Source organism: Erythranthe guttata, chromosome 3 (genome assembly GCF_056151865.1).
Source record: "Erythranthe guttata isolate IM_541 chromosome 3, IM_541, whole genome shotgun sequence".
In the NCBI taxonomy this organism is placed as follows: domain Eukaryota; kingdom Viridiplantae; phylum Streptophyta; class Magnoliopsida; order Lamiales; family Phrymaceae; genus Erythranthe; species Erythranthe guttata.
Genome location: NC_142535.1, coordinates 550,076 through 559,120, shown reverse-complemented (window position 1 = coordinate 559,120; position 9,045 = coordinate 550,076).

Genomic DNA, 9,045 nt, shown 5'->3' with positions numbered 1-9,045 from the left:
TTTGATTGCAATTTGAACAGTACAAAGTTGATTAGTTTGGGCTCTATGTTTGTTGGTAGTATGATAGTATCCGTGTGTATATATGGTTTCATTTGCAGATATTTTGAAGGTGGAATATTTATGAAAAGCAAAAGATATTTCTTCAATTATTTTATCTCAACATTATGTATTATTTACAAACTAGTAATTCACCCGTGCGATGCACGGAGATTAATTCTAAGTACAAATTTTTAATGACTAAAACACGCTCATGAGATAAATCAAACACCTTTTAAAATAAAATAAAAAAGGATGTTAATGCGATGCATAAGGGTAATATAAAAAATGAAAAATATGTTTTAAATAAAATAATCGAGTAAAAACTTTGAATAGTTGATATATTATAATATGATATGATCTAATTTTTAAAAAAACAATAGCAATTCATTTGATTTAAGTAACGATATAAAAAAAAATGTAAAATGCAAAAATTGTGATATAAAAAATAGGATATATTATCTGATCCAAATGGTACAACTACCTCATCCAATACACTCGAATCTTTAACATAAACTTAATTATCAAAGTAGTGTTTCACAATACATACTAATACTAATACTAATACTAATGCTAATGCTATTAATCATACTAATACTAATACTAATACTAAAATTAATGCTGATACTAATACTAACAATAATACTAACAATAATATTAACGCATTACTAACACTAATACTAATACCAATAATAATACTAACACTACTACTAATACCAATACTAATACTAATACTAATACACATACTTATACACATACTAATAATGATACTAATACTTATACTAATATTAATACCAATACCAATACTAATACTACTACTAATACTAATTTTAACACAAACACTAACACTAATACTAATACTAATACTAATACTAATACTAATACTAATTTTTAATACTAATACTAATACTAATTACTAATGTTAATTACTAATACTAATATTAATATTAATATTAATGCTACTACTAATGCTAATACTAATATTGTCAATACCAATGTCAATACCAATACCAATATTAATACTAATACTTATACCAATATCAATATCAATACCAATACCAATACCAATACCAATACCAATACTTATACCAATACCAATTCTAATACTAATACTAATACTAATACCTATATCAATACTAATATCAATACCAATACCAATACCAATATATTTACCAATACCAATACCAATACCAATACTTATACCAACACCAATTATCAACACCAATATCAACACCAATATCAATACCAGTACCGATACCAATACCGATACCAATACCAATAATAATAATAATAATAATAATAATAATAATAATAATAATAATAATAATAATAATAATAATAATAATAATAATAATAATAATAATAATAATAATAATAATAATAATAATAATAATAATAATAATAATAATAATAATAATAATAATAATAATAATAATAATAATAATAATAATAATAATAATAATAATAATAATAATAATAATAATAATAATAATAATAATAATAATAGTAATAATAATAATAATAATAATAGTAATAATAATAGTAATAATAATAGTAATACTAATAGTAATAGTAATAGTAATAATAATAGTAATAGTAATAATAATAATAATAATAATAATAATAGTAATAATAATAATAATAATAATAATAATAATAATAATAATAATAATAATAATAATAATAATAATAATAATAATAATAATAATAATAATAATAATAATAATAATAATAATAATAATAATAATAATAATAATAATAATAATAATAATAATAATAATAATAATAATAATAATAATAATAATAATAATAATAATAATAATAATAATAATAATAATAATAATAATAATAATAATAATAATAATAATAATAATAATAATAATAATAATAATAATAATAATAATAATAATAATAATAATAATAATAATAATAATAATAATAATAATAATAATAATAATAATAATAATAATAATAATAATAATAATAATAATAATAATAATAATAATAATAATAATAATAATAATAATAATAATAATAATAATAATAATAATAATAATAATAATAATAATAATAATAATAATAATAATAATAATAATAATAATAATAATAATAATAATAATAATAATAATAATAATAATAATAATAATAATAATAATAATAATAATAATAATAATAATAATAATAATAATAATAATAATAATAATAATAATAATAATAATAATAATAATAATAATAATAATAATAATAATAATAATAATAATAATAATAATAATAATAATAATAATAATAATAATAATAATAATAATAATAATAATAATAATAATAATAATAATAATAATAATAATAATAATAATAATAATAATAATAATAATAATAATAATAATAATAATAATAATAATAATAATAATAATAATAATAATAATAATAATAATAATAATAATAATAATAATAATAATAATAATAATAATAATAATAATAATAATAATAATAATAATAATAATAATAATAATAATAATAATAATAATAATAATAATAATAATAATAATAATAATAATAATAATAATAATAATAATAATAATAATAATAATATACTAATGCAAATACCGATGCAAATTCTGATACATATACTCATATGAACACATATACTGATAATGATACAAATACTAATTGTAATGATACTCATACCGCCACTCATGCAATGCGCATGCATTAAAACTAACCTCACCATACATGCAACGCACATGCATTTAATTTTATAAATGATAGAATTATCTCAAATCGTGATTGAGGGATAAGAGTTTTATATTTGAGGTGTACATGATAATTAAGTAAATTACATGTTGATAAGAAAATAATCATTTAATATACATTCGATCGTTAAACTTTTAACCAAACCAAAAATGATAACCAAATCCGACATTTTGAATGAATAAAGAAATTTGATAAGTGTCGATATTAGATTATTAGTTAATCATTAACAAATACAAATATGGAACAAATAAATAAAATAATATATTTAAATAATAATTGACGAAAAATATAATATTTTTTGAAATCATGTCCAAAACTTTACGATAATTGATTATTCTTAACCGAAAAATTTATATAATAATAGAGTTGGAAACTTATACAAAATTGCATGTTTACGATGCATCTTGCATCGCCAAAAGAGAAATTTGCATACGACATAAAAGGTTTAAATTACAATGCTTGATATAAGTATAAACATTTGAAATTACCTAAACCCGACCTATGTGAAAAACCCACTACAAAGCTCAATATAATGCATACACATTTTGAATCCTACCACATTTTTCAATTGAATAATCTTCTTGTCTGGATATAGCATTGTCGATGTAAACCAACTCATTGTCGAGTTATTAATGATTAGCTTTGTGGTATATTACACACCTTGTCGAGATTATGAAAAACAAAAGAAGAAATTGAAAAAGAATAACAAAGATTAACAATGAAAAATGAACATCAACAATAATAAAAATAATATAACAATGAAGAAAAAATAACAATAATAACATAAGAATAAAAATAATAACTAATCACAATAAATAACAATAAAAATAATAACGGAATATTATAATATTTACAAACCACAATAGTAGGCAGGGCAATGGGGCGGGTATGGGGCGGGTTTTACAATCCTCATCCCGTCCCGCTTTGGAAATCCCCATCCCCATCCCCGTCAAAAATCCCCACGGGTATTAAAAGAATTCCCATACCCGCCCCATAAAATCCCCACGGGGGCGGGTAAAAATCCCCGTCATTTTTTTTTCTTTTTATTAATAAATAAATATGCAATCTACTTATAATTTAAAGGCTTATTTCAATAAATAAACTAATATTTAATTATAATACTAATATTTAATTATATAATCGAAACCTAAAAATCCTCATTTCTAGTTAATATTTAATATATTACTATTATTTAATTATTTATATTTAATATAATAATTAATAAATATATATTATATATATAAATAATGCAGGGCGTGTACGGTGACGGGTACGGGGCGGGTCTACGGGGTGGGTATAGGTAAACCCCATCCCCGTATCCGTACACGGTAAAATAAAAAACTTCAATCCCCATACCCGCCCCATTTTTTTCGGGGCGGGGCGGGGTGGGGATCCATCGGGGCGGGTCAAATTGCCATCCCTACACAATACGTATTTTACGAAAAATAAGAAAGACATAATGAAATGAAAAAAAAATAACAACAAATAATGAAAATTAATATCAAGAAAAAAGAAATAACATCGAACTCCAATTAATGTTCTTAGGATGAACAAATAAAAATTCGATTGAGAAAAAAAATAGGGGAATAAATCATGAAAACGAAGCAAACAAAAAAAATCGATGGGTTATGAGCCGGCGATATAAAAATATGAGTGAAAATAATCGAGTATTTATAGTGTTTTTTAGATGTGCTGTAAAAAGATCTTTTTAGGTTTATACATGTTAGGCGAATTAAATTATATATTAATATTAACAATTTAACATAATTAGGGAATTAACAGCTCAAATTTATGGACTGATTGATGATTGATTGTAGTAAAAAATCAATCAAAAATCGTGATTGGTATATTATATTGGAAATGTTGGTTATTAACATAATAATTCAAATTCTTAATTTTAAAAACCGAATATAAATTATTGGCTATAGAAAGTGATTTTTTGGTTATTGGCTATAGGAATCAATTGTGTATAGATAAAAAATTTTGAAAACTTTCTTTTTTAAGTCATAAATTAAAATGTTAAAATGAAATAGAAAATAATTTATTTATTTATTTAGGTATAGCGTATACGTGGATATGCATATATTTAAAGAAACTGCAAATATAAAATGAAAACTTCGACAAAAAGGTATATACATAATAATTAAAAGAAATTATGATGCCAAATTAAAATTAAATGAAAATTGTGGAGTAAAAATTAGAGATGACAATCCTTAATTATGGCTTTTGTCTTCATATATTATATAGATTCAGATTCCCCTTATAAAAAACACATGTTTGTATTACTATTTACAACATAACAAAAGACGAAATTTGTGGGTTGAAAACATTGTGTGATTCTGTAACATAATAATGTAATAATAAAAAAAAAATTAATTTATAAATTATTCATATATAATTTATTCACATAGATTATATGTGCACAATACCCATTTGTGTGTCAAAACATTATCTATATTTGCAAAACGAAACAAATAAATAAAAAATAATAATACATCAAACAAAGATTATGAATTAATAATACACCAAATATGACAAAAATAAAAGAAAAAGAAAGTAGATGATGGTTGAATGTCGAGAGAATGTAAGAAAATCCTAATTCTCATTGAAACATTATCAAGTGAATAAAGATACAAAATAAATTTTATAGGGGACTTTACAAATAAGCTCATCATTGGGTACTTATTTATAAAGAGATCAAGACAAAAAACTTTTTTACCAATAAGTCCACACGTGGTCTAGATTTTTGTAAAGGACTAAAATAACCCTTCATACTTTAATATGCTCCAATTTCATCCTTAACTTTATTTAATCTCAATTTGACCCCAAATTTCACAAATTATTCAATTTTGACCCAAAATTTTTTTTTTTTTCAAAAAAAAAAAATTTTCAAAAATTTTTTTTTTCCCGCCGGATTCCAGCGTTGACTTTTCAATTTTTTTTTCCTTCCGGATTTTTTCGCCGGTTTCCGGCGTTGACTTTTTTTTTTTTTTTTTCTTCTTTTTTTTTTCTTTTTTTCTGTAACTTTTTTTTTTCCGTTTAAACAGCAATATTGCTGTGATTGACAGTAATATTAACTATATTACTGTTAAACACAGTAAAATTAACTAAACTATAGTTTAACACAGTAATATTGCTATATTAATCTCTAGCACATTAATATTAACACAACAAAACTCATTATTATTGTGTAATAAAGTAATATTACTATGTTGACCGTTCAACAAATGTAAACATAATAAAAAAAACCAAAAGAATTAATATTACTGTGAGTGACAGTAATATTACTATAACAACAGTAATATTACCGTCAACCACAGTAATATTACAATAATAGACAGTAATATTATTACGTTACTCCGTGAATAACTCAAACAAACAAAAAATTCAAACAAAATAATAATATTGGTGTGGTTGACAGCAATATTACTATAACAACAGTAATATTACCGTCAACCACAGTAATATTATTGTGTTTACAGTAATATTACAATAATAGACAATAATATTATTACGTTACTCCGTGAATAACTCAAACAAAACAAAAACCCCAAAAAAATAATAATATTGATGTTGTTGACAGTAATATTATTGTGTTTACAGTTATTTTACTGTCAACGACAGAAATATAATTACATTGACTTGTCAACAAATCAAACAAAATAAAAAAAAATAACAAAAAATAAAAAATAATAATATTACGTTAATTTACTGTCAACGGCAGAACAATTACATAAATGTATTGTCAACGGCAGTATAATTACGTTAATTAACTATCATTGACAGTATAATTACGTTAATTTACTGTCAGTGACAGCACAATTACGGTCAACGTTTAGCGACGGACGTAAAAAAAAAACAACCAAACAAAAAAAAAACTTAAAAAACTCTAAAAAAAAGTCAACGACGGAGACCGCCGGTCAACGCCGGAAACCGGCGAAAAAATCCGGAAGAAAAGAGAAGAAAAAAGAAAAGGAAAAAAAAAACGAAAAAGTCAACGCCGGAGACCGGCGAAAAAATCCGGAAGAAGAAAAAAAAAGAAAAGAAAAAAAAAAAAAAAATCAACGCCGGAATCTGGCCGGAAAAAAAAAATTGATTTTTTTTTTATTTGGGGTCAAAATTGAATAATTTGTGAAATTTGTGGTCAAATTGAGGTTAAATAAAGTTAAGTATGAAATTAGATCATATTAAAAATTGGGTATAAAGGGTTGAGGATAATATTGGGATATATACATGAATGTTTCCTTTATTTATAATAAATATTAAAGAGATGAGCTTATTGGTAAAAGAGATATAGCCCCTAAACCTAGAATAATAAAGGTGTATGGTTGGGGAATTTATCACAAAAACCCCAATTTTATAATATGGCATTTAATGTAATAGATTCTTTTAAATTGAATTAGCAGACAAACAACTTGATGTATATGCGAAAGACTTTTATTAATTGATTGCAATAACATATCATCTTAAAACTATTTAATATCAATAATTAGTGCGATAAATAGTTTCACATATTTTTGTAACCTATTAAAAAGAAGGGAAAATAAGCCTAGTAGTAAAACTACAACAATTTCACTACAATAATTTTGCAGTAAAACTTTCCTTGGATCCCATTTCTCTCACTTCTGCATAACAAAAAAAAAAAAATAATATATCAAATTGTGTTAATGATGCAAATATGTAAGGGAAAAAAATCAAAACAAACTAAAAAAAACTACATTATAAAATATTCATATCATAAAAAAATATTGAGTAATAAAGTAAATAATTGTAAAGAAAAAATGTAAGCAAACCGTGTTGATGAATTATGTATGATCGAAGTTGGATTCGTGAAAATAATCTGCAAGAAATACATAAAGCATATGACATGCATGTTATCATTTAACTAAATACAAATATAAAATGGAGTTGAAACATATAAAACAATTATGAATACATAAATATATAATACCAACACAAAATAAAAGAAGAGAAATGCACAAAAAGCCATACACAAAATTAAAAAAAAAAAAATTGAAAATCACACTCAATGTAATGTACATTGTTATATGTGCAGAAGAGGGTTAGGGTACGATGAATGAAATAAATGAAAGTATATATAGTTTTGATTATGATATATCGTGTTTAGGAAATATTAAGAATTCAAATTTTGTTAATAAGGTAAATTTTGTTAATGAGGAAATAAATATTAATAGCAATAATTTTAGTCAATTAGTGAAATTAGATTCAAAATTGGATATCAAAAATGGTAAACAAAATCAAGATTTTTGATATTATTACACTCCCATATTAAATCCTTCACATTTATCAAATCAAAAAATAAAAACACGATATCTTGACCAAAATTAATATATTAAAATTTATCTATATTTAGAAATTAGTTACAATTCAAAATATTTGAAATCAAAATGTATATACTATCGGATTTTAAATAAAATCACATCATTACATAAAAACATGATATTTATCACTAACTAATGGATCGTAATTGATTGACTTAATTTAAAATTAATTTCCGAAATTAATGGAAGAAAATATATTATATAGATAAATTTTACATTTATAAAAAAATGTATATATAAATTCATAATACATTCAAATTAAAATAAATGAAATATACACACTTTTTCTAATAATAAAAAATATAAATTTTGATAATATATTGAAATTGATATATTAATTTTAATTCAAAATTTTAAACTTCTAATTCTATAAATATAATATATTTCAAGGAATTAATACTGAAAAAATACAAAAATATATACGTAATATAAAAAAATCGGAAATAAAATATAATACATTTCAAGGAATTAATAATGAAAAATATTGTATATTTATTAAATAGTATAATTATTTTTAATTTGAAACATGATACAATAAAAATTATATACAAAAAATATTGTATATTTATTAAATAGTTCAATTAAAAAATAAAACATTTCTTTATTATTATTTTTAATGGAATGGATATTCGAATATTCCAAAATATTGAAAATAAAAAAAATAATAAATAACGTATTCCTTTATTTTAATATTTTAATATTAAAAAAAATGTTTTTTTTATGAAAAATATTTGAATATTTGTATATACAAAAAAATTGTATATTTATAAAATAGTTAAATTAAAAAAGAAAAATTTTTTTATAATTATTTTTAATGGAATGGATATTCTAATATTCCAAAATATTGAAAAAAAAAAAACAATGTATTCCTTTATTTTAATATTTTAATATTTAAAAATATGTTTTTTTTCTGAAA